Here is a 26594-nt window from a genome sequence, read left to right as displayed (position 1 = left end):
TAAGAACAACAGGGTGTCCAGCAAACCCCTGGTGCAGCGTATAAAAGTGAACTGAGGCAACGCGCCGTGAGGTGATAAGCATCTCGTGAAGAAATTAAGAACAACAGGGTGTCCAGCAAACCCCTGGTGCAGCGTATAAAAGTGAACTGAGGCAACGCGCCGTGAGGTGATAAGCATCTCGTGAAGAAATTGAGAACAGGGTGTCCAGCAAACCCCTGGTGCAGCGTATGAAAGTGAACTGAGGCAGCGCGCCGTGAGGTGATAAGCATCTCGTGAAGAAATTGAGAATAACAGGGTGTCCTGCAAACCCCTGGTGCAGCGTATAAAAGTGAACTGAGGCAACGCGCCGTGAGGTGATAATCATCTCGTGAAGAAATTGAGAACAGGGTGTCCAGCAAACCCCTGGTGCAGCGTATGAAAGTGAACTGAGGCAGCGCGCCGTGAGGTGATAAGCATCTCGTGAAGAAATTGAGAATAACAGGGTGTCCTGCAAACCCCTGGTGCAGCGTATAAAAGTGAACTGAGGCAACGCGCCGTGAGGTGATAATCATCTCGTGAAGAAATTGAGAACAGGGTGTCCAGCAAACCCCTGGTGCAGCGTATGAAAGTGAACTGAGGCAGCGCGCCGTGAGGTGATAAGCATCTCGTGAAGAAATTGAGAATAACAGGGTGTCCTGCAAACCCCTGGTGCAGCGTATAAAAGTGAACTGAGGCAGCGCGCCGTGAGGTGATAAGCATCTCGTGAAGAAATTAAGAACAACAGGGTGTCCAGCAAACCCCTGGTGCAGCGTATAAAAGTGAACTGAGGCAACGCGCCGTGAGGTGATAAGCATCTCGTGAAGAAATTAAGAACAACAGGGTGTCCAGCAAACCCCTGGTGCAGCGTATAAAAGTGAACTGAGGCAACGCGCCGTGAGGTGATAATCATCTCGTGAAGAAATTGAGAACAGGGTGTCCAGCAAACCCCTGGTGCAGCGTATGAAAGTGAACTGAGGCAGCGCGCCGTGAGGTGATAAGCATCTCGTGAAGAAATTGAGAATAACAGGGTGTCCTGCAAACCCCTGGTGCAGCGTATAAAAGTGAACTGAGGCAGCGCGCCGTGAGGTGATAAGCATCTCGTGAAGAAATTAAGAACAACAGGGTGTCCAGCAAACCCCTGGTGCAGCGTATAAAAGTGAACTGAGGCAACGCGCCGTGAGGTGATAAGCATCTCGTGAAGAAATTAAGAACAACAGGGTGTCCAGCAAACCCCTGGTGCAGCGTATAAAAGTGAACTGAGGCAACGCGCCGTGAGGTGATAAGCATCTCGTGAAGAAATTGAGAACAGGGTGTCCAGCAAACCCCTGGTGCAGCGTATGAAAGTGAACTGAGGCAGCGCGCCGTGAGGTGATAAGCATCTCGTGAAGAAATTGAGAATAACAGGGTGTCCTGCAAACCCCTGGTGCAGCGTATAAAAGTGAACTGAGGCAACGCGCCGTGAGGTGATAATCATCTCGTGAAGAAATTGAGAACAGGGTGTCCAGCAAACCCCTGGTGCAGCGTATGAAAGTGAACTGAGGCAGCGCGCCGTGAGGTGATAAGCATCTCGTGAAGAAATTGAGAATAACAGGGTGTCCTGCAAACCCCTGGTGCAGCGTATAAAAGTGAACTGAGGCAGCGCGCCGTGAGGTGATAAGCATCTCGTGAAGAAATTAAGAACAACAGGGTGTCCAGCAAACCCCTGGTGCAGCGTATAAAAGTGAACTGAGGCAACGCGCCGTGAGGTGATAAGCATCTCGTGAAGAAATTAAGAACAACAGGGTGTCCAGCAAACCCCTGGTGCAGCGTATAAAAGTGAACTGAGGCAACGCGCCGTGAGGTGATAAGCATCTCGTGAAGAAATTAAGAACAACAGGGTGTCCAGCAAACCCCTGGTGCAGCGTATAAAAGTGAACTGAGGCAACGCGCCGTGAGGTGATAAGCATCTCGTGAAGAAATTAAGAACAACAGGGTGTCCAGCAAACCCCTGGTGCAGCGTATAAAAGTGAACTGAGGCAACGCGCCGTGAGGTGATAAGCATCTCGTGAAGAAATTAAGAACAACAGGGTGTCCAGCAAACCCCTGGTGCAGCGTATGAAAGTGAACTGAGGCAGCGCGCCGTGAGGTGATAAGCATCTCGTGAAGAAATTAAGAACAACAGGGTGTCCAGCAAACCCCTGGTGCAGCGTATGAAAGTGAACTGAGGCAGCGCGCCGTGAGGTGATAAGCATCTCGTGAAGAAATTAAGAACAACAGGGTGTCCAGCAAACTCCTGGTGCAGCGTATGAAAGTGAACTGAGGCAACGCGCCGTGAGGTGATAAGCATCTCGTGAAGAAATTAAGAACAACAGGGTGTCCAGCAAACCCCTGGTGCAGCGTATGAAAGTGAACTGAGGCAGCGCGCCGTGAGGTGATAAGCATCTCGTGAAGAAATTAAGAACAACAGGGTGTCCAGCAAACTCCTGGTGCAGCGTATAAAAGTGAACTGAGGCAACGCGCCGTGAGGTGATAAGCATCTCGTGAAGAAATTGAGAACAGGGTGTCCAGCAAACCCCTGGTGCAGCGTATGAAAGTGAACTGAGGCAGCGCGCCGTGAGGTGATAAGCATCTCGTGAAGAAATTGAGAATAACAGGGTGTCCTGCAAACCCCTGGTGCAGCGTATAAAAGTGAACTGAGGCAACGCGCCGTGAGGTGATAATCATCTCGTGAAGAAATTGAGAACAGGGTGTCCAGCAAACCCCTGGTGCAGCGTATGAAAGTGAACTGAGGCAGCGCGCCGTGAGGTGATAAGCATCTCGTGAAGAAATTGAGAATAACAGGGTGTCCTGCAAACCCCTGGTGCAGCGTATAAAAGTGAACTGAGGCAGCGCGCCGTGAGGTGATAAGCATCTCGTGAAGAAATTAAGAACAACAGGGTGTCCAGCAAACCCCTGGTGCAGCGTATAAAAGTGAACTGAGGCAACGCGCCGTGAGGTGATAAGCATCTCATGAAGAAATTAAGAACAACAGGGTGTCCAGCAAACCCCTGGTGCAGCGTATGAAAGTGAACTGAGGCAGCGCGCCGTGAGGTGATAAGCATCTCGTGAAGAAATTAAGAACAACAGGGTGTCCAGCAAACCCCTGGTGCAGCGTATAAAAGTGAACTGAGGCAACGCGCCGTGAGGTGATAAGCATCTCGTGAAGAAATTAAGAACAACAGGGTGTCCAGCAAACCCCTGGTGCAGCGTATAAAAGTGAACTGAGGCAACGCGCCGTGAGGTGATAAGCATCTCGTGAAGAAATTGAGAACAGGGTGTCCAGCAAACCCCTGGTGCAGCGTATGAAAGTGAACTGAGGCAGCGCGCCGTGAGGTGATAAGCATCTCGTGAAGAAATTGAGAATAACAGGGTGTCCTGCAAACCCCTGGTGCAGCGTATAAAAGTGAACTGAGGCAACGCGCCGTGAGGTGATAATCATCTCGTGAAGAAATTGAGAACAGGGTGTCCAGCAAACCCCTGGTGCAGCGTATGAAAGTGAACTGAGGCAGCGCGCCGTGAGGTGATAAGCATCTCGTGAAGAAATTAAGAACAGGGTGTCCAGCAAACCCCTGGTGCAGCGTATAAAAGTGAACTGAGGCAGCGCGCCGTGAGGTGATAAGCATCTCGTGAAGAAATTAAGAACAACAGGGTGTCCAGCAAACCCCTGGTGCAGCGTATAAAAGTGAACTGAGGCAACGCGCCGTGAGGTGATAAGCATCTCGTGAAGAAATTAAGAACAACAGGGTGTCCAGCAAACCCCTGGTGCAGCGTATGAAAGTGAACTGAGGCAGCGCGCCGTGAGGTGATAAGCATCTCGTGAAGAAATTAAGAACAACAGGGTGTCCTGCAAACCCCTGGTGCAGCGTATAAAAGTGAACTGAGGCAGCGCGCCGTGAGGTGATAAGCATCTCGTGAAGAAATTAAGAACAACAGGGTGTCCAGCAAACCCCTGGTGCAGCGTATAAAAGTGAACTGAGGCAACGCGCCGTGAGGTGATAAGCATCTCGTGAAGAAATTAAGAACAACAGGGTGTCCAGCAAACCCCTGGTGCAGCGTATAAAAGTGAACTGAGGCAGCGCGCCGTGAGGTGATAAGCATCTCGTGAAGAAATTAAGAACAACAGGGTGTCCTGCAAACCCCTGGTGCAGCGTATAAAAGTGAACTGAGGCAGCGCGCCGTGAGGTGATAAGCATCTCGTGAAGAAATTAAGAACAACAGGGTGTCCAGCAAACCCCTGGTGCAGCGTATAAAAGTGAACTGAGGCAACGCGCCGTGAGGTGATAAGCATCTCGTGAAGAAATTAAGAACAACAGGGTGTCCAGCAAACCCCTGGTGCAGCGTATAAAAGTGAACTGAGGCAACGCGCCGTGAGGTGATAAGCATCTCGTGAAGAAATTAAGAACAACAGGGTGTCCAGCAAACCCCTGGTGCAGCGTATAAAAGTGAACTGAGGCAGCGCGCCGTGAGGTGATAAGCATCTCGTGAAGAAATTAAGAACAACAGGGTGTCCAGCAAACCCCTGGTGCAGCGTATAAAAGTGAACTGAGGCAACGCGCCGTGAGGTGATAATCATCTCGTGAAGAAATTAAGAACAACAGGGTGTCCAGCAAACCCCTGGTGCAGCGTATAAAAGTGAACTGAGGCAACGCGCCGTGAGGTGATAATCATCTCGTGAAGAAATTAAGAACAGGGTGTCCAGCAAACCCCTGGTGCAGCGTATAAAAGTGAACTGAGGCAGCGCGCCGTGAGGTGATAAGCATCTCGTGAAGAAATTAAGAACAACAGGGTGTCCAGCAAACCCCTGGTGCAGCGTATAAAAGTGAACTGAGGCAACGCGCCGTGAGGTGATAATCATCTCGTGAAGAAATTAAGAACAACAGGGTGTCCAGCAAACCCCTGGTGCAGCGTATAAAAGTGAACTGAGGCAACGCGCCGTGAGGTGATAAGCATCTCGTGAAGAAATTAAGAACAACAGGGTGTCCAGCAAACCCCTGGTGCAGCGTATAAAAGTGAACTGAGGCAACGCGCCGTGAGGTGATAAGCATCTCGTGAAGAAATTAAGAACAACAGGGTGTCCAGCAAACCCCTGGTGCAGCGTATAAAAGTGAACTGAGGCAGCGCGCCGTGAGGTGATAAGCATCTCGTGAAGAAATTAAGAACACCAGGGTGTCCAGCAAACCCCTGGTGCAGCGTATAAAAGTGAACTGAGGCAACGCGCCGTGAGGTGATAATCATCTCGTGAAGAAATTAAGAACAACAGGGTGTCCAGCAAACCCCTGGTGCAGCGTATAAAAGTGAACTGAGGCAACGCGCCGTGAGGTGATAATCATCTCGTGAAGAAATTAAGAACAACAGGGTGTCCAGCAAACCCCTGGTGCAGCGTATAAAAGTGAACTGAGGCAGCGCGCCGTGAGGTGATAAGCATCTCGTGAAGAAATTAAGAACAACAGGGTGTCCAGCAAACCCCTGGTGCAGCGTATAAAAGTGAACTGAGGCAACGCGCCGTGAGGTGATAATCATCTCGTGAAGAAATTAAGAACAACAGGGTGTCCAGCAAACCCCTGGTGCAGCGTATAAAAGTGAACTGAGGCAACGCGCCGTGAGGTGATAATCCTCTCGTGAAGAAATTAAGAACAACAGGGTGTCCAGCAAACCCCTGGTGCAGCGTATAAAAGTGAACTGAGGCAACGCGCCGTGAGGTGATAATCATCTCGTGAAGAAATTAAGAACAACAGGGTGTCCAGCAAACCCCTGGTGCAGCGTATAAAAGTGAACTGAGGCAGCGCGCCGTGAGGTGATAAGCATCTCGTGAAGAAATTAAGAACAACAGGGTGTCCAGCAAACCCCTGGTGCAGCGTATAAAAGTGAACTGAGGCAACGCGCCGTGAGGTGATAATCATCTCGTGAAGAAATTAAGAACAACAGGGTGTCCAGCAAACCCCTGGTGCAGCGTATAAAAGTGAACTGAGGCAACGCGCCGTGAGGTGATAATCATCTCGTGAAGAAATTAAGAACAACAGGGTGTCCAGCAAACCCCTGGTGCAGCGTATAAAAGTGAACTGAGGCAGCGCGCCGTGAGGTGATAAGCATCTCGTGAAGAAATTAAGAACAACAGGGTGTCCAGCAAACCCCTGGTGCAGCGTATAAAAGTGAACTGAGGCAACGCGCCGTGAGGTGATAATCATCTCGTGAAGAAATTAAGAACAACAGGGTGTCCAGCAAACCCCTGGTGCAGCGTATAAAAGTGAACTGAGGCAACGCGCCGTGAGGTGATAATCATCTCGTGAAGAAATTAAGAACAACAGGGTGTCCAGCAAACCCCTGGTGCAGCGTATAAAAGTGAACTGAGGCAACGCGCCGTGAGGTGATAATCATCTCGTGAAGAAATTAAGAACAACAGGGTGTCCAGCAAACCCCTGGTGCAGCGTATAAAAGTGAACTGAGGCAGCGCGCCGTGAGGTGATAAGCATCTCGTGAAGAAATTAAGAACAACAGGGTGTCCAGCAAACCCCTGGTGCAGCGTATAAAAGTGAACTGAGGCAGCGCGCCGTGAGGTGATGCGCATTTCTTCAAGAACTGTAACCGATGGTTGAAAAGGATGTTGATTTTACAAGCGTCAAGAAGTACATAACTTCAGGGAAGGCTGTCAATCCCCGTTGCAACGCGTGAAAAGGAACTGAGGTAGCGCTTTAAACAGCGTCAAGTAGCTGCGTGAGGATATCTCTGAGGGGCAAAGCGTGCAGTGAACCCTAAGGGAAGAGTCTTGTTCAGATTGGAGGAAGAGCATCTCAAGTGAGATATGATATTTTTCGAGGATCCTTAACTTGTGGGGGTCAAGGATCAGGAAGCTACAGGAGTTGGGAGCAAAACATATGAAGACATCTCAGTGTAGTGCAAGAAACTAGGCCTTTCCACCAGAGCCTCCATAGAAAAGCACAAAACATAAGGAGGACATAAGGATAAAGGCATAGAGAAGTCTTCAGAAGAAGCACTATGGGAAAATTATCGCATCCTAAGCTATTAACCAAGAAGAAAATAAAATTGGTACCGCAGATAACAAGGAGAGGAAGATGGGATGAGAAAAGCATACCATTCGTCATAATCATTTCGGAGGAGAAGGAGGAACCTGTGGTGAAAGAGATAGGGGAAGAAGATTGGACTAACTGTAGGGAAAGGGAAGAATGGAGAGCGAAGAGTAACAGTGAAGGGAGAGACGGTAAGGACGCAGAAATAAAAGGTCGGCAAAAGAACTTGAATTATGCAAATGTACAAAATGAACGAGAAAGAAGTGCCAAAGTGCAAAGGAGGAAAATATGCCGAGAGAGGGGAGATATAGTAGCGGTAAGAAACAAAAGCGAAGCAAAACTGAGGCTTACCATCAATAGGGGTGGTGAATTTAAGGGAGCTCTCACAGATGCAGAGTCGCAAAGTACAGTGATGGACAAATACAGATGGAAGAGTGATTTGTCTTTAACCAAAGGAAATGAAGTGAGAGCAGCAGACGCAGATGGAAATTTGATATTGAAAGGAAAAAACGGGACAGAGTGGTATTACATGAAGAGAAGTATGAAATTTAAAGTGAATAATGCAGAAGAAGTGGTTGCAGCACAGGAAGGGATGGATCGAAGGAAATTAAGTAGAAATAAAAATCCGAAAGGTTCTGAGTCCAAGATAAGGTTGGCTGTAAATAAAAATAACCCACTTACTAGATTGGAGAATTTGAAGGTCAACACGTATCCATCCTTAGGTCATGAAGTAAGAAGAAGAAAAGTCTGGAGGAACAAAAAGAAAACAGAAACCGCGATGGTCAAGCGCAAGATAAAGCAGAATATGTCTGAGGAAAAGGATGTTGGAAACAAGATGAGAAAAAACTTTGTGAGAATGAACAGGGAACATGATATTCTAGAAGAAAAGGAGATGGTTAAGGAGGAAACGTACGGGGTAACACAGTCCACGAGAGTAGTGGACGAACTGTCCAAACCAATCTGCCTCTGGGTTAAGATAGCGTGGAACTATGCCGCTAGGGTTGTTTACCAACTCAGACCGTATAAGAGATCTGACCTTCACACGAGCCTGGGAAAAGGAAATCGTCAAGGAGGGTGTGAGAATTCACTCAAAAACGGACCAAGCCAGTACCCGAAAGGTCCGGTTGGAAGAGTCTATGGGCTCCCAGTAGGCTGGGAAGAAGTTGTGTTAGGGTTTACTAAGGACAAGGCCAGATTCACAAGGTTTATCCTAGGGGCGAAGCTGGAGGGAAGTCCAGTCCCCGAGGAGGCTTGTACAGGTGGAAGTACGGGAAGCACAGGCACGGCGTTCCACAAGAGAAATTATGTGGAACACAACAACAAGGAGACCAATGAGAAGGAAACCGGTCACAGGGGCAGGGTCAGAAGCAGTGAAATATGGTCCAGGAAACTTCCGAAAAAAAAAAAAAAAAAAAAGATATATAGAGTCAATTGTTCAAAGGGATAGATGCTTGCCAGCAGGATGAGGAGGTATGTGTAACGGAGGACTTGAGCATGTCGGCAGAGTATATTTTGGTCGAGCGGTTCCTGAGGACATTAATTCAGAGTACCATTAGGCATCAGTTCCCTTTCCTAACCCTCAACTTAAACCAAACATGGATGTGACACTAGCCAAAGGGAACAGAAAGGAGGGCAAATGTTGTGCTTTCAGTCCGAACATAAGCATCTTAAGGGACGGAACAGTCACCCACTCAGTGGAAGGGACAAAGCGTGGCCAGTGACCACGTGGAACTAGCAACCCTATCTCTCAGCAACTCCGCCGCCGGAAGCGGTGGTGATCATCACCTCGATGACGGAAGTAGCCAAATTCAGAAGAGAATTGGGAGGCAGTCAACTTTTCCCGGGATAACTGGGAACTAACTTTTGGTAGTGCTAGTATCTCCTATCTTACTAGACAGGCGCCCAGTTGGATTTTTTCCCCTCCATTCAGGATGATGCGTAAGGAGCCACCTGTCTCCTGTTTTGGGGTTCAAGTTTCAGAGTCTATGTTGTTCTTCATTTGCAAGTTTATGGGGGTCGCCTTACCCTGTCTCCCTTCTTCACCCTTCAGTCCCACCTGCTCTGGTTTCTGGCGCAGTTCCTCCTTCCCCCCCCCCCTATCATCTCTTCCGTTCTCTTTTTGTCTTTCCTCTGGGGTTCTTTCCTCCATTCCCTCTTTCCCTCTCTCCCTAGCCAGGGGCCCTGGGATCTCCTTCCCTCTGTTCTCCTTAGGGGGGAAGGTGTGTTGTAACTTCACCAGCTGTACTCTCCCGCACTCACCCCTCTCCCTCTCTCCCCTTTGGTATGGTCCGCACTGCTCCTTAGAGGGCGAGTTAGAACGTTGACGGTGTGTGAGATTAGCCGCCAAGCTGGAAGCACCTGTTATCATTTAACTAATAAAAATACATGAGTAACTAACTTCTCCCCCTCTGCTCCTTATCCACCCCTCTCCTTCTCTCCCTCTTGGTACGGCCCACCCTACTTCCTGGAGTGTGTGTTAGAATGTTGAGAGAGTCGTGACTGCCGCCAAGCTGGGAGCACCTGTTACTTATGATGAAATAAAGTCATACTTGGAAACCCCTAAATGTAGTGGTTCTTTACTACATTTATTGGCGACGAGGACGAGGAGCTGAGCCAGGGTCAGCTGGGTGTCTATCCCCCCTGGACACATTTTGAAGCTTGAGCGGAGTGGTTAATTGAAATGAAGGACTCATTGATTAAATTTGAAGTTCACTGGAGAGCAGACCGGTAACCAGACTGTACCCTAATGTGTTCCCGTTCGGGGGACGTAAGATTCTCGATTCTGCAAAGTAAATGGAAGTCGGTTGTGAAGTTTGGGTAAACGAACTGGTGCCGTGTGGTGAAGGAATAACTGTTTCCTCCTGATTTGATGTCTGCTGGTGTTTCTGGTTCGAACAACCAGTTTCTGAAATGAAATGAAGAAATGAGTGAACAAGCTGCGTCGGGCGTTCAAAGGAGACTCTGAAGCTGAAAAGGAGTAAGACCCGAGTGGATGAACCCTGAACGAAGAGGAGGTTCGTCAGGTGAGCAGCTGAAGCTTTTGTGGAAAGCTGAGCGGAGCAGGAGACGAAATTGATGATATCGTTCTCACCGCGTACTGAAGTGAAAATATGAGCCTTGGTTATGAGGTAGTAGATGAAAGTACGTTACGTTGAGCAACTGAGGCGAATGAAGATCTAGGTCGGGCGTTCCAATGAGAATTAGGAGGTGAAGAGGAGTAAGACCCGAAATGTGGGGCTTTAAAATTGGCGAATTATCGTGAGGAGAGCAGTGGGAACTAAGGATAAAAGCTGAGCGGAGCACAGGATAAGGTGAAAGTCCGTGTGTAAGGGGAAGGAGTGTGACCCAATTCGCGGCGGAATCCTGTGTGGGGAGCCGGCTAGGGGCATGTGAAGAGCTGGGCTCAGTGGTGGACGACAGAGGTGATTGTTAAAAAAATAAGTACATTGAGCTCAGGAAAACGCCAAAGTCCTCACCTGAGGATAGAAACTCCTACCCGAGAACACCGCCGCCATTCTTCCGAGCATCGCGTCATTTCCCTACAGCACTAAGCAGGGCGAAGACAAAGAAAGAGGACTAGGGTAAACACCCCTGAGTGTGTAGCAGCGGAGTTTAGGCTGCGGAAAGGGGTGGAATATACGGGGTGTGAACCTAACCTCTCAAAGCGGAGCGGGAGATGAAATGACAGTTGATTGTTCCCACCGCGTTGTGAAGTGAATTAAAGAAAAGCCTTGGTCAAGAAGTAGAGGATTCGGCTCTTAAAGAGAAATTCATGGAAAGTAGCAACGGAAGTATTTGGAGAAATGATCTGCATCGGGCGTTCTTTTGAAAAGTGAATGTGTGAGGAGAAGTAAGACCTGAGTCGAAGAGCTGTGACAGAGACGAAAGCTCGTGGGGTGAGCAGTTGTTACTGAAGAATTAACATAAACTGGTTCAATAAGTGGAAGAGAAAACAAAACGGATTGAAGCGTAGGAATATAAAGCGGCTCCGCTGTGGGATAAAGCTCTGTTAAGAGGTGAGAGGTGACATGCGGAAAGGCATGTAGGTCAAGCCGGGGCAGTTCCTAGTCAAGTGGACACTGAGAGCCAGCTGAGATCCTGGGTGAAAAATAAAACGGGGGATTTCAACAGAGAAATGGAAAAGGTTGAAACACGGCCTCTGCTGTGAGCTGTGCTGAGGAGACGGTGTGCTCGGCGCCTCTCTGAGAAGCGTTCTCTGACATAATCTGTTCCAGGGAGGGAGCCTGTTGGTTGAGGTAAGACCTTGTGAGGAAAATTTGTGACTAGAAACAAAAGGTTTTATGAAGATGAAATCGGGGTGAGCTAGTCCCCTCTTCCTAGAAATTTAAGTTCACGAAAGTACACTAGTAATTATCTGAGTAAGGAAGAAAGTATTGTGTGAGGAATCTCGGAGGAAAGTGATCGTCATTGGACCTTAGCTTTACTTCACAGTCGCATTAAGCCTTGGAAATGTTGGGAGGAGCGGGGAACGTACCACGTTATGTGGTAGTCAAAAGAAGCTGAACAGCAGCAGTGCATTGAGCTGTGTGAGGGGTGTGCAGTGAACCTCTGTGGCGGAATCATTCTGACTAGAGGCAGTACGTCCTTCCAGGGACACCCCAATTCCCTGCATCTGTGACAGTGGATTCTCTAGAGCCATTAATCTACGGACGGCGCGTTCAACTCTTATTCAGTGATTTCAGAGAGGGGGAACAAGTAGGGCAATAGAAGGTGGAGTAGGTAACTTGACCTTCACATTTTAGAACCCCCAGCGCTCACAGCCAAGGCATTACTATCAATTGGTTCAGGGCGACAGAGAGCTCTTCCAGGTGCACTTCTACCGCCACTTCTGTCTGCTCGAGGTGGACATCACATCTCCACGTGAATTCCCGGATATAGTTTAGAAAATAACATGGAGAGAGCCCTAAGGTATAATGTAGCTCTCATACCAGAGGAAAGGGCTGAAACAGCCTTTCACAGTCTAGGAACTGAAGGACGAAAGATGTACTGCGATACGAGGAAAATGCTCACGAAGGGGCCACACAGAAATGTGTATAAAGACATCTCGTGCGCACGGGATGGTTATGGAAAACAAGTCTCGCGGGTAAAGGCACAAAGGGTTGATGTGATCAATGATAAAATGGATAACCAAGAGGAAGTTAACACTAGGAAAATAAACCCGGAGTGTACCACCCCCCTTGGCGGAGTGAAGACAGAAATGGTCTCAGTTCCAGGAAAGCAATATAAGTTGGTTAACAAGAAAGAATGGAATAGAGAATTAGCAAAAGAAAATGGGGATGAATTTAAAGAGACCAACATATCCCTAAAAACATACACTGAGAAGAACTTCAACGTAATAGGTTACACAGTAAAGGGTTTAATGCACAAGGGAAAGGATACTTGGAGTACCCTATTTATAACGGAAAGAGGATCCACCATGCCAGGGTGGAAGGATCTAAAGAAATTGAAAATAAAAGATAAGGGAAGAAGTAAAGAACATGAGACGGAATGGGCGCTGATACAAAGAGTACAGGGAACTAAAAGTGAAGCACAGAAGACTCATGCGCCGTCATCTAAGGGTTCGTGTGATATGGAAGAAACTGCATACAATAAAGAGTTTGGAAAAGAAGTTGAGAGACATGAGAGAAATGACAAAGAAGGAATAGTTGGGAAAAAAGGAAATTTGAAAAGAAAAGGTGAAAATGTTATCACCAAAAATAAGGAACGGCAAAGGATAGAATGTAAGGGTAACCCATCCAAGCACAAAGGGACGTGGCTAAGAATCACATCGTCAGAGTCCAGGAACAAAATGATGGAGGAATATGAACTCAAATGTGAACAAGAAAGAGTTATCGACCCCCACAGACAGGGGCGAGAGAAAGCAGTTAAAGGGAGAGTGCCCGACATGGTTACAACCAATGGTGAAACATGGATCGCTCACACGGCAGGCAATAAAGGTTGTGGAAAAGTAGTAGTAAAGGATGTACTAAAAAAAAAAATGGAGACGGACCAAAGCTGGGTGGATGAAAGAGAAATACGAAAGAAAGGCGAGAGGAAAGGCGGAGGAAGTGAATTTGCGATGGTAATCTCCGCTCAAGCATCAAGTTGCTCCAGGGGGAAACACTACGCTGACCCTGGCTCAGCTCCTCCTCCTCGTCGCCAAACAATGTAGTAATAAATCACCACACATGTAAGGTCCCAAGAACGTTTATTAGGTTCACAAGATAACAAGTGCTCCCAGCTTGGCGGCTTCAAATCTCATCAACGTTCTAACCCACACTCCAGGATGTAGTGCGGGTCATACCAAGGGAGCGTGGAAGGAGGGGGGACAGAAGGAGGGAAAGGGGAAGGGGTAAGATTACAACACAGGGGTCCCTTAAAAACCTGCCGGTTTTGTGCAGAGTTAAGCAATTTACCCATGCCGCTTTCCTCTCACCCCCTCCCTTCCATCCCTCGCTCCTCCCCTAACCCCGGATCCCTCTCTCACTTTGCAGGCCATTTTTTTTCACCCCTTTTTACAACTTCTGAACGCGCCCCATTCAACCTCTCACTTCACCTTTAACCCCCTCTTGCCATTCTGTCTTTTCACTGCCCTCATCTCTAACAGTCTCTCATAGCCACTGTACCCGTCACCTCCCGTGCCCCTCAGCACTTCTCATTCACCTCATCTCTCCATTCACATTTTTGTCTATTTGTATCTTACACCTCTCCAGTCCCCCATTCAACTTTCACATCTCCCCTTTGTTCTAACAGAAGCCCTCACCTTTGGCTCACACTCACTTCTTGCGTGTCCACACTTCTCTTCGGCACTTCACATTTCTCCTCATCCCTGACCTCTTCAATCGAATTCTCTCACTCCCTTGCTGTCCATTCTCATCCTCTCATCTCTCCTCACCAAGCACAAGGTTCAGACCCTCGGCCTGTGCCACTTTGCTTATTGTTCCCTAATTCAAGAAGGCATGAGTTGTCTGTCTTGCTATTTTGGTGAAGGCCGCGCAGTTCTAGAACTTGCACCCTCCTTTCCTTCCCTCCACCAAGAATCTATTATCCTTTAGGAAGATATAAAAACCTTTCTCTATGCTCTGTCGGTCACCCCATTTGGCTGGTTCTCCTTCCCCTTCTGTGTGTTCTCATTTGCCTTCGGTCAGCAGATGGTTATTAGCCCCAGGACACCTTTTGGGTAACAGTAGCGCACTACAAATGTAAATAATAGGCAGAAGCAGGAGAGCCACTAGACCAGAACTTCGGGAGGCGGGGGGGCTAACACTCCCAGCCAGAGCTGGCCCTAGCACATGTCGCCCACGGTGCAACATTCTTTTTTGGTGGCCCCAGTTTCCTTCTTCTCCATGAATTCCCTCACTACCACTCACCAAAAATGCACCTCATCTCTCCATGGCACCTTTCTGACAAACATTTCATTTTTTTATAGCGCTACTCATAGTTTACTCCCTCTCATTCTGTGATCTGCATGGTACATATTCTTTGTAGCAGGCACATTAACCCTCTGCACTGTGTGGGTGACAAGAGTCCCATGTGAGTGCACTGTGAGCGATGCAACAGTGTGAGAGTAGGGTGAGGATTGACTGCAGGGTGAGTGAGGTAGCCGTACGGATTTGGGTGTGGATGCAAGTTCAGAATGGGAGGAATGAATGTATGATTACTGATGGGCGTGTTTGAGTGTGAGGGGGACAGGTGAGGGAAGTGTCACATGAGTGCAGGATGCGTAGTGTGCTTGTGTGACTGCAGGGTGAGGTATAGGGTGAACAGCACAAGTGCATTGTGAGTGCAGGGTAAGTGGGTGAATGGTGTGAGTGTATGGGGATCAGTGTGAGTGCATGGTGATCGCTGTGAGTGCAGGGTGAGTGGGTGAATGGTGCGAGTGCATGGTGATCGTTGTGAGTGCATGGTGATCGCTGTGAGTGCATGGTGATCGCTGTGAGTGCAGGGTGAGCGTGAAAGTGAATGGCGAGAATGAGGAGTGCGTTGTCTGAATGCAGGGTGCATTCCCAGACACTTGAAGTAACTCAGCATGTTATTGACGGCGGCGTAGGGTTTAAGATCGAAGTTAAACTATTGCTATTATGGCATTAATCGGGGATCGATGGTGGAGGAAATAAATAATGTACTGATCCTGCAAAACACTTCCAGTTCTATGGTTAGGGTTGCATGCTCATTATTTTGATGGCCCAGTCGGTACAAAAATAAGCTTTCACCTAAAGCTGTATTTTAAGCACTTATCTGTGCATGCTTCAAGCACTTTTACTTGTGTCCTAGGGCTGCCTCACTGATCCATGACTGATAATTAAAGAGAACAAAGTCAGAAAAGACACATAATGAATGAATACATACTTTTTTATTTACAAGTCTATTTAGTGTCAAGAGGAGGTCTTTCCAGGCTCTTTAAACAACACAGGCAGGCATTTTCCTTTTGGCAACCCTACTTTATATTCCTTTTCATGAAATGCATTCTCACACTACAGCAGTAAATGTAAAATACAAATGTAAGGAATAGGCAGAGTGGGCACCCAGGGGTACTGGAACCAGGAAAAAACACTAAGCCTCTGTAACCAGTTTACAAAGGCATGTAAATATGGAAATGGGCTTTAAAGACCTGTGTAAAACTTGGATGGGTGTGCCAGAGATAAGACTCCAGACACTGCCCAGCTGAGCCCCCAGCAGCTCGAGTTGCACTGCATCAGCCTGGGCTGAGACACAGGAAGGTGGAAGAGGGGGGCTGAAGCCCTTGGGCCTGGACAGAAGTGTGACAGGGAATGCGGGACCCCCTTTGCATCTCTCCACGGCCCCCCTGGGGGTCGCGCCCCACAGTTTGAAGACCCCTGCTCTAGAGTGGAGTCATGTTTTAAAAGGAGAGAGATCTTAGTAGGGGCACACCCAACTAATCCATGGAGGGTAAAATGTCTCCTTAAAATATATCACTCGGGCAGCGCACTCGCTGATTTAGCCATCCATCCACACACTCGTCCATTTTAGCTTCACTAATTCATGCATTCATTGTTTCACTATCGTTTCACCTAAGCCTGTAGTCATTCCCGTCCGCTATTGCTCAGTCCGTCCATCAACTGTGTGATACCCTCGGCCGTTCGTTCATTATTCATTCTCCGTTCATTAAAACATGTGCACATCCGTGCACCTGCACAGAGGTGGAGTGCCCCCTCCCACCCACCTGCCAGGTGGCCTGGGGGCAGTGCTTCGGGCCCCACACTCACCTCGGAAGCTGAGGCTGGCCACCGGGTAGCTGTGCTTGCCGCCCTTCTCTACATTGGGCAGGCCGGAAGCTCTCTGTTCCGCACAGCGCAGCATGCTTCAAGGCGCTGCAAAAACGCAGCACACAGGGAGGCTGCATGAGAAGAATGAGTCCTCAGCAGCGCATGTGTCCTCACAGGGGGCCACTGGAGAGGTACAGTGGACGGGGACAGCTCTCCCACCCTCTGCCGATGGTCTCCCTCCTCCGGCCGGTGCCACAGGTCAGGATGCTGCCGAGAGGCAAGCGGCGCTGGGACCAGCGCCCGGTCTGACCCTGCCTACTGGCCGGAAGAGGACCGGGTTCCGCGGGTGGGGTCAGTCCCAGGCTGGCAGACCTGGCGGCAACGAAAAACCTTTCTTTCCAATGTGAAGTCAGCATTTACCATAAACGCTGATGCTGCCCAATGGAAAGGAGGGGCGGGCTTAGAGTCCCTTTTAGAAATGTTACATATACAATATCTCTCACAGGCGAGGAGCGCATACGTGCTCCAATGCATGCAGATAGCTAAAAAGGTCATTTGCCTGGGAGTGGGCCCTTCCAGTGGTGTAACAAAGGCCCCCGCATTGAAAGTGTTATATGATCCTTATCCTGCCCATTCTTTGAAAAAACCTTACCAAGATACAGGTACGAGCCAACTATTTCTAGTCTATCCCTCCCTAGTTTCCAATTAAACTTCCATTTCCGTCTTAAAGCATTCTAACGAAAAATCAAGATTTTACTTTAGGATATATTTATTTTCAGGACGTGATCTTCTGCATAGTGCATTGATGAATTAAGGTGACGTTGTACACCCATAGGAGTTAAGTCCATTGGGGCAACTTCATTGAAGTATAGTAGGGAACTAATGAGCATCGAACCACTACCTTGGAGGATCGCCCTTCACCAAACCTAAGGGTACTAGGGAGATCATAGATATACCGGGGAACCAACAGGGGGCCAACGGACAACCCTGCTTCAGGCCGTTTTGTTTTTTAACCTTCAGAGTCAGACCATGCGTCCCTACCATCAAAATTTGACACCAGTTTTCAGAATGTAGTTCCATGATAATCCTTGATAAGTGGTGCAGAACACCCAAGGAGAAAAGCTTCCTCCACAGCGTACGATCTACTCTATCAAATTCTGTGGAAAAATCGACCAACGCCATGTGTACCCTGAGAAAGGACATTTTTCAATTATCGCTTGAAGGATAGCTAAGGTTTCATGAGTGCTATAATTCCTTCTAAAGCCAGCTTGTTCCAGAGGAATGATTTTAAGATCTTGAGCCCATTGTTGTAAATGTCAAAGCACACTCCTGGCAAAAAAGTTTACCAGTCGCGTCCAGCAATGCTATCTGTCTGAAACTTACCGGGAAAGATTTAAGACCCGTTTTATTTAACGATACAATAACACTACCCTTCCATGATGAAGGGGTGTTCCAGAGTGGTCACAATAATCAGGCAACAGGCCAAGAAAGGCTCCCCAATGAGGCTCCCCAAGCTGTAGCCTCATTTTTAATTACCTCAATGGCAATCTCGTCAGGCCCCACGGCCCTCCGTCATTATGACATAGTACCCATATCCTGTTTATTCACTGATTTACATCTCCTCTGTCATGTCACAGTGCCCGTTTCCTCTGTGTCCACTTTGACACATTACCGGTGTCTGGGGTCCTTTGTTATTATTATGGAAGTTTGTAAAGCGCCTGGTTACGCGCACCGGCGTGTCCCCGCGCTAGGTGAGAGAGTATGAGGTGGCCTGACAGGGAGGTTACATCAGTACTGACCGGAACAGGTGAGTTTTGAGAGCTCTGCGGAACTTGGCCTCAGAGGGTTTAAGACGCAGCTCCAGCGGAAGCATATTCCAGCTCTTGGCTGCAAGGAGCCTGAAAGATCTGCCACCCATACGGGCTTTGTAGATTTTTGGGACAACTACCAGTCCAGTGCCGGAGGATCTAAGCATCCGCTCAGGTCTATAGGGAGTGATCAGGCTATGCAGGGGATCGGGAGCCCTGCCCCCGATGATGCGATGACACATGCAAAGGGCTTTAAAGGTGATCCTTTCCCTAACAGGGAGCCAATGGAGGGCCTTCAGAGCCGCTTTAGAGGCCGTTCTTCTCGGAAGCCTCAGCACCAGCCGTGCTGTGGCATTCTGTAGCACCTGGAGACGATTGAGACTTCTAACCGTGGTTCCCAGATAGAGGAGGTTGGAGGAGCCTAGTCGCGATGTCACCAGGGCATGCACCAGAGTCTGCCTGGCACCAACGGGGAGCAGGTCCAGGATCTTCCGCAGACTCTTGAGTATACCGAAGCACATCCCAACCACTTGATCAATCTGGGGAGTAAACGATAGGTCAGAGTCAAACATCACCCCAAGGTTTTTAGCCTGCCGACAGGGCACTGGAGTGGCGCCTAGGCATGCTGGCCCCCATGCCGAGGACCACACATCTGGACCACCCCCACCACGAACACCTCAGTTTTGGTCCCATTCAGCTTCAGGCAGTTGTTAGACATCCAGGAGGCAAGCTCCTGCATGCAAGCACTGAAGCTGGATGCCGCAACATCGGGTGCCCGTGACAGCGAGATGACCAGCTGTGTGTCATCGGCATATGACACTAGTTGAATGCCATGGCTTTCCACAATATTGGCTACGGGGGAAGCATATAGGTTAAACAGGGTAGGGCTCCGGGCAGAGCCCTGAGGAACCCCTTGATCAAGATTGAACATACTAGAGTAATGTTTCTTCTATTAATTGGCCAACAGTTCACTGTTGACATTGTTTTTCATTATTCAAGTTTAAAATTATCAATTTGAGGAATGGTGGTTTATGTTGACATTTGACTGATGTGCTGAGTCCTTATTAATGTCACTAGTAGGGAGGGGGTGAAAGAATTAAAGGGTTGTTTGAATTCCCTTTTATTTTATTTTTTGATTTCTTGAACAGTTTTGATTTTCTGTGTGTATATCTATGGGTTCCGGATCCCTCAGCATTGTACCTAGGAGACTGTGCCTTCTGTGGTCCTGTAACAATTTGACCGCCCTGACCACAGCTCACAATGCCACAGCTCTAGTTTAACCCCTTGTGCGGCACATTCTGATCGCGGGTGCGGTCATGACGGCCGGGAGCCGTCATCAGCACACGAGCACTGTGTCATCAGCATGGAAGGGGTTAAGCAAATATAAAACAACTCTGTAATCCACCTGTAAGATTTGGTGAAAAAAAATCCTCGGAGTTCTTTGACCCTCAGGGAGTGACTGTACCCCTACAGGCTCACCCGAAGGGCTTCCATAGTGGGGGGATTTTTTGAGCTAAAGATACTTTCAGTGTACTGTGTGTTCTGATGAAGTAATGGCACATGCAGAGACGGTGCTAAGGCGGTAGTCAACTGGGTAATGGAACAGGAGGAAGTGACCAGGGTCAGTTAGTGACCGGGATTGTACGCTGAGGCAGGATGAGGAATTCCTATAGCCCGACGCCCAGGACATATTGTTTGGGGTCAAGGGCAACAAGTTTTCATGTGTATTTTGTCCTTGGGACAAGTAGGCCCAGCCCCCTGCAGCACAAACCCTTTGGCAGCCAGTTTGCAGAACCAAATTATTGATAAGGAAAGGGCTATGTCTGCAGTAAAGGTAATATTTTTGTCCATATGTTAATGCCGTTCAAACTTGTATTTATGGTTCATTAATTGAAAGCCTTTATTAGGGCTCGGCTATAACGCGCTGAAAGTGCGTTCTCGCCGAGAACTATTGTCGGCGTCTCAGCAGTCTGAGACGCCGAAGGGAGAAAAGACCTGGCCGCGCGCAGCGTTTTTCCATAGGATAACGTTGTGCGCGCGGCCAGGTCTTGTCTCCACGGCATTCCAGGGCTGACCGGTTCGCGTCGCGCGCCTCTCTGGAATGCAGGGGGAGTCTGCAGAGAGGCGCGCGGCCACATGCTACAATAATGCACAGACTCCCACGTGGCCCCACACTTATCAATACAAAGACCCATCCACTCGGACACATAATTGCATATATACACAGACCAAGAAACGGACATACACATGGGTGTCAGTGGACACGTATGGACCAAGACACATAAACGCAAACGCACACACCCAGTTACTGACAGCGAGACATGCAGACACTCCCAGGCATATATAAACCAAAGTATGCACATGTATCGATACTTACACGCAAACACATTGAAGCACATGCAGGCACATGTAAACACAGAAAGAAACCAAGACTGATACACATACACTCATCATATAAAAAAATCTAACAGACATATCACCATTGCTTGTTCTGCTTGTGCTGTTTGTCGCCTTGCTGCCCATTACAGGGCTGAAATTTCAGGTGCTAGGATGCTGTAATATGTAGATTGACTTAACTGGGTGAAACACACTGTATACTGGGGTACGTAGTGCCACAGATATCAAGCGGTTTCAAGCCAGGGGAAGGGCGGCTCATCCCTATTTTCAGTTTATACGTGTTTTGGTACGTAGAGTTCCGAGGCCTGTCATAACTAAGTGAAGTAGCATGCCTGCTCAAATACGTAGTCCTGATATCTCATCCAGTTCTTTGTGTTCTGATGGATGTAGTTCCGGGGGAACATGGAGGGGAGAGGCAAAGTTGCCTCGGAGTCAGTTCTGTATTGTCCTGTCCTGCCTCTGTGTAGAGTCACTTCTGTGCATTGTACTAGTTTAACCACACAATGAAGTAATGTGTATAATGTGGCCATAGCATGTGCTGAGCAGTTACAATGCTTTAATTCAAAGTAAACCAGTGAATTGCATGCGGTTCCCTACATTAGACTGGTCAAGTGATGTACAAGTATTACAGCACTTTTCAGGTCTATCCAGGACTGGTCCGCCAGAGGGAGCTGGGTCCCGGCCATATTTTCAGGAATCTACAGAATGTGTACAGCTACTCTAAGTATAACTCATTTATAGAGTTAGTGGCTATCCTGAAACAGTAGCAAGGAGCTAGCCCTCCTTGGGCACAAGTTGGACACCCTTCCTTTGATAAAAGTTTGAGTGAAATGCCACAATGTTGGCGATGCAGCACTATAATCTGTTCGCATCAAGTGTAGGCTCAAGTGAGTGCCCTGCCTACCCTCCCCAATCCTTCACTACCCTTATTGTCCAATACTCCCACCATCTACTACCCATCACACTTCTCCACCATCAACCATGGGCGGGGTGTCGAGCCAATGAGAAACCTGTTCTTCACTAATAGGTATAATTTTAACAGTGTATGCGGGCTGCGCGGTAGCAATTGTGCCTAGTTCTGGAGGTCACTTCTGGGACAAGATCTTTTATCCAGTGTTGAGCTCATTTCTCTGTGGCGTAACGAGCACTCGCCTATGTGAGGTCCATTGGCTTTCAGTGTTGTGTTTTTAGGTCTCGCGACCTATCGATGCGCGCATGCGCATCAAGCGGAGCGAGAATTCAAGCGGCGAAAACATCATGAAACCACCAGCTTTTTGCTGGCGTTTTCTTGGCGTTTTCTTGCAGTTCATGTGAACCACGTGAGCAACATGCACGCGCATTCACGGCCAGGGCTTCTCCTCCCCTAATTATTCATGGCCGGCCGCAGGCCGGCCGTACTTTCACTTTCCCGCTTCTCCTCCCCTAATCATTCATTCCCGGCCGCTCACAGCACATCAAAGGGCTTCGCCCAGCGTGCGCTCTGCATTCTCTCCCCAGCCAGCTTCCCCCATCCCTCGCACCCCCTCCTCCTTCAGGCCCCCACCATTTGCTTCCTGCCTCAGCAGTCGGTAAGCCAGCTGGCGCTTCATGCTTTTACTGTAATTTGCTTGCAGGTAAATACATTTTTCACTTAAGGTGTGCGTTATTTTAGCAACAATTGCCTGAATATTTTTTTTTTCTTTTAGCCACACCTTTGATTCCCATCGCCGAGCTTACTGACCCCCGCCGCATGTCGCTCTCAATCTGTTTCCATACTTTAATGCACTTCGAGCCCTGGTTACAATGAAGACGGGCACAATGAGCACAGAATGCAGAGACCGATGTAGCTTTCCATCGCTACTGTGCAGTGCAAGATGCAAACCAGAAATCGAAGGCAAATGTATCTCAAATACTTTCACACACTTTAAACGACACCCACTGCACACATCTTTCTATCGGCAGATTTACAGTCTTAACTGCAAAACAGCTTGACTCCATTTTCGGCGCACATGGGTGGGATACGCGCCTTTCATAGAGTTCCCGCAGAAACATCGCTATTAGCATCACTGCCATTAGCACTCCTTCCCCTGCTCCGGAGTACGCGGTGGCTCTTAACATGGCACTGACAAAAGTCCCCTGTGGCTTTTCTGCCTCCGCCGCCCCCCAAGGTGGTTGCATGGATGTCTCTGAAGTGCAATCAGTGTGTTGGGACCCTGTTACAAACGCTCGATCCATTACCTGAATGCAAATCGTCATTAGTTCTTACTATATATCCAAGAGGATCCGTACATATCGTAGGAACACGATGAAAGACGGCAGCATCAACTCTTCCTGCACTGCCTTGCTTCTCTGGCGCCTAACAATAGAACGGAGGGCCACTTCCCCGCCCCACACCTTCATGCGAAAACCGATCCAAATTCCATCTGCACAAACATTTGTCGATGTGGGCACCAACAAACCTGATACAGCACTGTTAAAAATCAGACAGCAAGACACCACAGCTGTGACCTTTAAAGAGACGGATCCCAACAGGTGGCAGCGGCAAACAAGCTTTGGCCCAGCCAATAGGTCTCGCTTGGGGACCTTATAAGTATTTAGTTACAAGGATATTGTGCTGCAAAACAAAATACTTATAAGGTCCCCAAGCGAGACCTATTGGCTATGCCAATGCTTGTTAGTCATGTTGTACAGCAGTGGAGCTGCTGTGCAGCATGGCTTAAAGTAAAAGAAAAAAAGTACTATTACACTGTCAATGCTGGCTGCTTTATAGCGCTTTTTGGTCTTTTCTACCTTCAACCATGGTGTACAACAGCCATGCTGCTGTACAACATGGCAAAAAAACATTGGCAGAGCCAAATAGCATTACTGTTTGGCCTTTCAATGTTTTTTAAGCTATGTTGTACTGCTGCTGGCCTGCTGTGCAGCATGGTTTAAAGTAAAACAATAAAAGCGCTATGATGCAGACAGCGTTGATTGCGTCGTATCCCTTACAATGCCAAGACCTTAAACTCGCGTTCATTTACAATGCTAGTAGCTCTAACTTTTGCAATGCCGAGACTGTTGCATTGTAAATGCTTGTTATTATTGCGAGCGCTCGAAGTAAATGTTGTAAGCTCGGACTGCACCACTGACAGTTGTTCCAGTATAAAAATGAATACACACGTTTTCAAAGTTTAGCAATATGAGGCTATGTATAATGCTCTCCGAATGCTCTCGGGTTTGATGCAAATATTTGCAGAAGCTTGAAAGCAAGATTGTTTATTCTTTGCTTTCAAAATAAAATGCTCATAAAAAACATGAGAGCGCGAAAAAAACAATTTAGCTAATCTACATTAAAATTTCAGGTACCATTTCTTTGCAGCATTATTTAGTAACGTGTTCATGCATGCTAGTATTTCCCAAAAATATTCATAACGGAAAATCGGTTTAAATAAGATTATGGGAAACGAAAATAAACCAGCATTGGCAAAGCAAGGAGGTCTGAAATTGGTGGTCCGCTTTTCAGTTTTGTCTATGTATGAATTGTTTTGGCATGGTTTTTGTAAAACCATAGTGGTGTGGGAGCTGCAGGGCCCTCGCCATTATAACAAACATTAGCAAAAGCAAAACTAGTTTTTGGGTCTCAAAAGCACACACTTGCCACAGCAGTTACTGGCCCTGAACAAAACTACTTTGTGTGCTGATATGCTCCTTGTGAAAGAGCAGAATGCTGTCATTCTCGGTGAAGCCAGGCGATACAGAGAGAGAGAGACAGAATTTTAATAAACACAAAAAGTCACGGTCTACGCCTGACCAAATTAGGGGCCCAAATATAAAGAAAGTCTCAAAAGTGCACCAATGGTATATGTCCCTGCATTTAGTGCAGTTATACAGCTATCTTCAATTCCCAAGTATTTACCTTGTATCAGCGTTGATGAAATTCCAATTTGTTCTGTCCTCCATCCGTAGGCTCTGGGCTGATTGCCGCCTCCTGCTGGAGTCAGTGTTACACTGTACACTTTGGTCAAACACAGGAAAAGCAGAAAGGCTACCGCCAGTTCCCTCAGCATTTATTAGCTCAGGATCCACCTCTCGAGACCAAGAAACAACTTCCATCCAAGAAGAGAAAGTGTCCCACATAATGTCCGTTTAATCTGTTCTCCTCATCCTGTTCGCCTTTGCTGTGGAAACTAATGATCCCTTGCTTCTTGACAGCATCTCTTGAGTATCCATCGGGGGCCAGATAACCTTCTTTTTTTTTTTTTCTTTCAGAGTTTTATATAGCGCGAACTAGACCCGAACCGAATCAGGTATCCGAACGCTTTACATATTTTCCAGTTACGTTACATGAGGACACACTTTCATTTTAGGTACGGGGAGATTAAGTGATTTGCCCAGAATCACAGGAGGTTCTTAAAAGATCCGATTCTTAAGTGCGTTAACCCTCATTCCACCAATTTTGGGACGTTGACCTTCTAGAAGCCCGATACTTGGGGAACGCCTGGGCATCCTGATGCCGCGTCATCGGATGGAAACAGTGTGCGACGTGCATTTAAAAAATGTTTGGGAACTGTGATGCTGCACGTAATAGGGGCGGGGTGAGTGAGCGTGGCGGTGGCGTAGTCAAAGGTGGGACTAAAAAGCAAAATATTCAGGAACAGGAACTTTTTTCTTCACCTTCAGGTAACTACATCAAAGATAACATACTGCTTAAATGAAAACGAAGTACAAGTAATGTTCATCAGTGGGAAATGCACTGTCGTACATTATAAAATCTTTATTAGTTAATCCTCTGTACCAGAGCCACAGAATGGAGTCCTGCGTGGTGCATTGAAGAATAATGGCTTGTGTGTGTATAGTGCTACAAGGTACCAGTCTGTGACAGAAAGCACTGCGAACATGTAAGTCATTATTTTAAACTTGCATCACACACAGTATAAGCTAGACTGCTGCAAAAAGATGTAAGGTTTTAAAAAAGTGCTTCCACGTTGCTGAACCAGGGACTTTCACCCCCAGCTTCCATTGCCCATGGGAGGATGCCAGGGGCCCCTGCAACCCGGGAGGATCCCTGCAGCACTTCAAAGCACCAAGAGCTTTCCTGTTGTGCGGGATAACGCTGCCAAGCCGGGAACTTTCACCCCCAGCTTCCATTGCACCAGGGAATGTGCCAGCGACCCCGGCAACAGAGGAGCCCTGCAGTGCTTCAAGCACCCAGCACATTGGACGTGCATGGGACGTGCCTGGGGCACATCAGAGCAAAGCCCAGGACATGTGTGGGTCCGTCCACTCCCGTCGGAGGCTGGGCCAATCCTCTTGGCCGTGCCTTTAAAGTATCTTATGTTTGTTTTGTTATTTAACTCTGCCTCCCACTTTGGCTTTGCTCCAATCAAACCTGTAGTTGGTTGTTCTGTTCTGTTCTAGACAGCTAACACTGCTTGATCACTAGTCACAATGGGGAAGAGGAAACCTTCGTGGGCAACTCCGTTTCTACCCCCCCAACGAAAGGTACCTCCATTGATCATCTGTTGGTAAGGGCCATCGGGTCATCAACACCGAAACATTGATCATCTGTTGGTAAGGACCATGGGGGTAATCAACACTGGGGACAATGGACACCGAAACATTGATTATTTGTTGGTAAGGGCCATGGGGGTCATCAACACCGAAACATTGATCATCTGTTGGTAAGGGCCATGGGGGTCATCAACACCGAAACATCGATCATCTGTTGGTAAGGACCATGGAGGTCGTCAACACCGAACCTTCTCTCACGTACAGGAGGCTCTCGCTGAGCATGGGGACGGTGACACCGGCCTCTAATCATGAGGTGATGGTGGATCCTTCCCCAGGTGCGGGCTTGGTACTTAGTTTGTTTCGGAACGCCACCATGGGATCCTTTGTGGGAAATCAATGTATCTACTTCTGAACCCCGCTAGACACATAGTTCTATTACCCCAGTCACATCCAAACCAAAGCCAAGCACCTGGAGAAACTCAAAGCTTTACCTAATAAATCGTCCCCGGTGACTCGTCGAAGTCCAACACTTAACACAGGGGCAGTCCAGTTTATTAATCCGGCCCTCTCTTCTTATGCCCTCGGCAGAGACCACAGGGACCCTACCCCTGGATCATCTTAGAGTTGAT

At 48.0% G+C, this 26594-nt stretch overlaps 1 protein-coding gene across 1 annotated transcript in view; it reads left to right on the top strand.

The window, feature by feature from the left end:
• The window catches only part of TMEM132A (transmembrane protein 132A), a 238492-nt gene that overhangs the window by 40863 nt on the left and 171035 nt on the right, over positions 1 to 26594 (top strand).

The sequence above is a fragment of the Lissotriton helveticus genome, chromosome 1_1 (assembly GCF_964261635.1).
Source record: "Lissotriton helveticus chromosome 1_1, aLisHel1.1, whole genome shotgun sequence".
NCBI classification, from domain to species: Eukaryota; Metazoa; Chordata; class Amphibia; order Caudata; family Salamandridae; genus Lissotriton; species Lissotriton helveticus.
The sequence above is the reverse complement of the archived record's forward strand: the minus strand, read 5'-3'. Positions and strand labels throughout refer to the sequence as shown.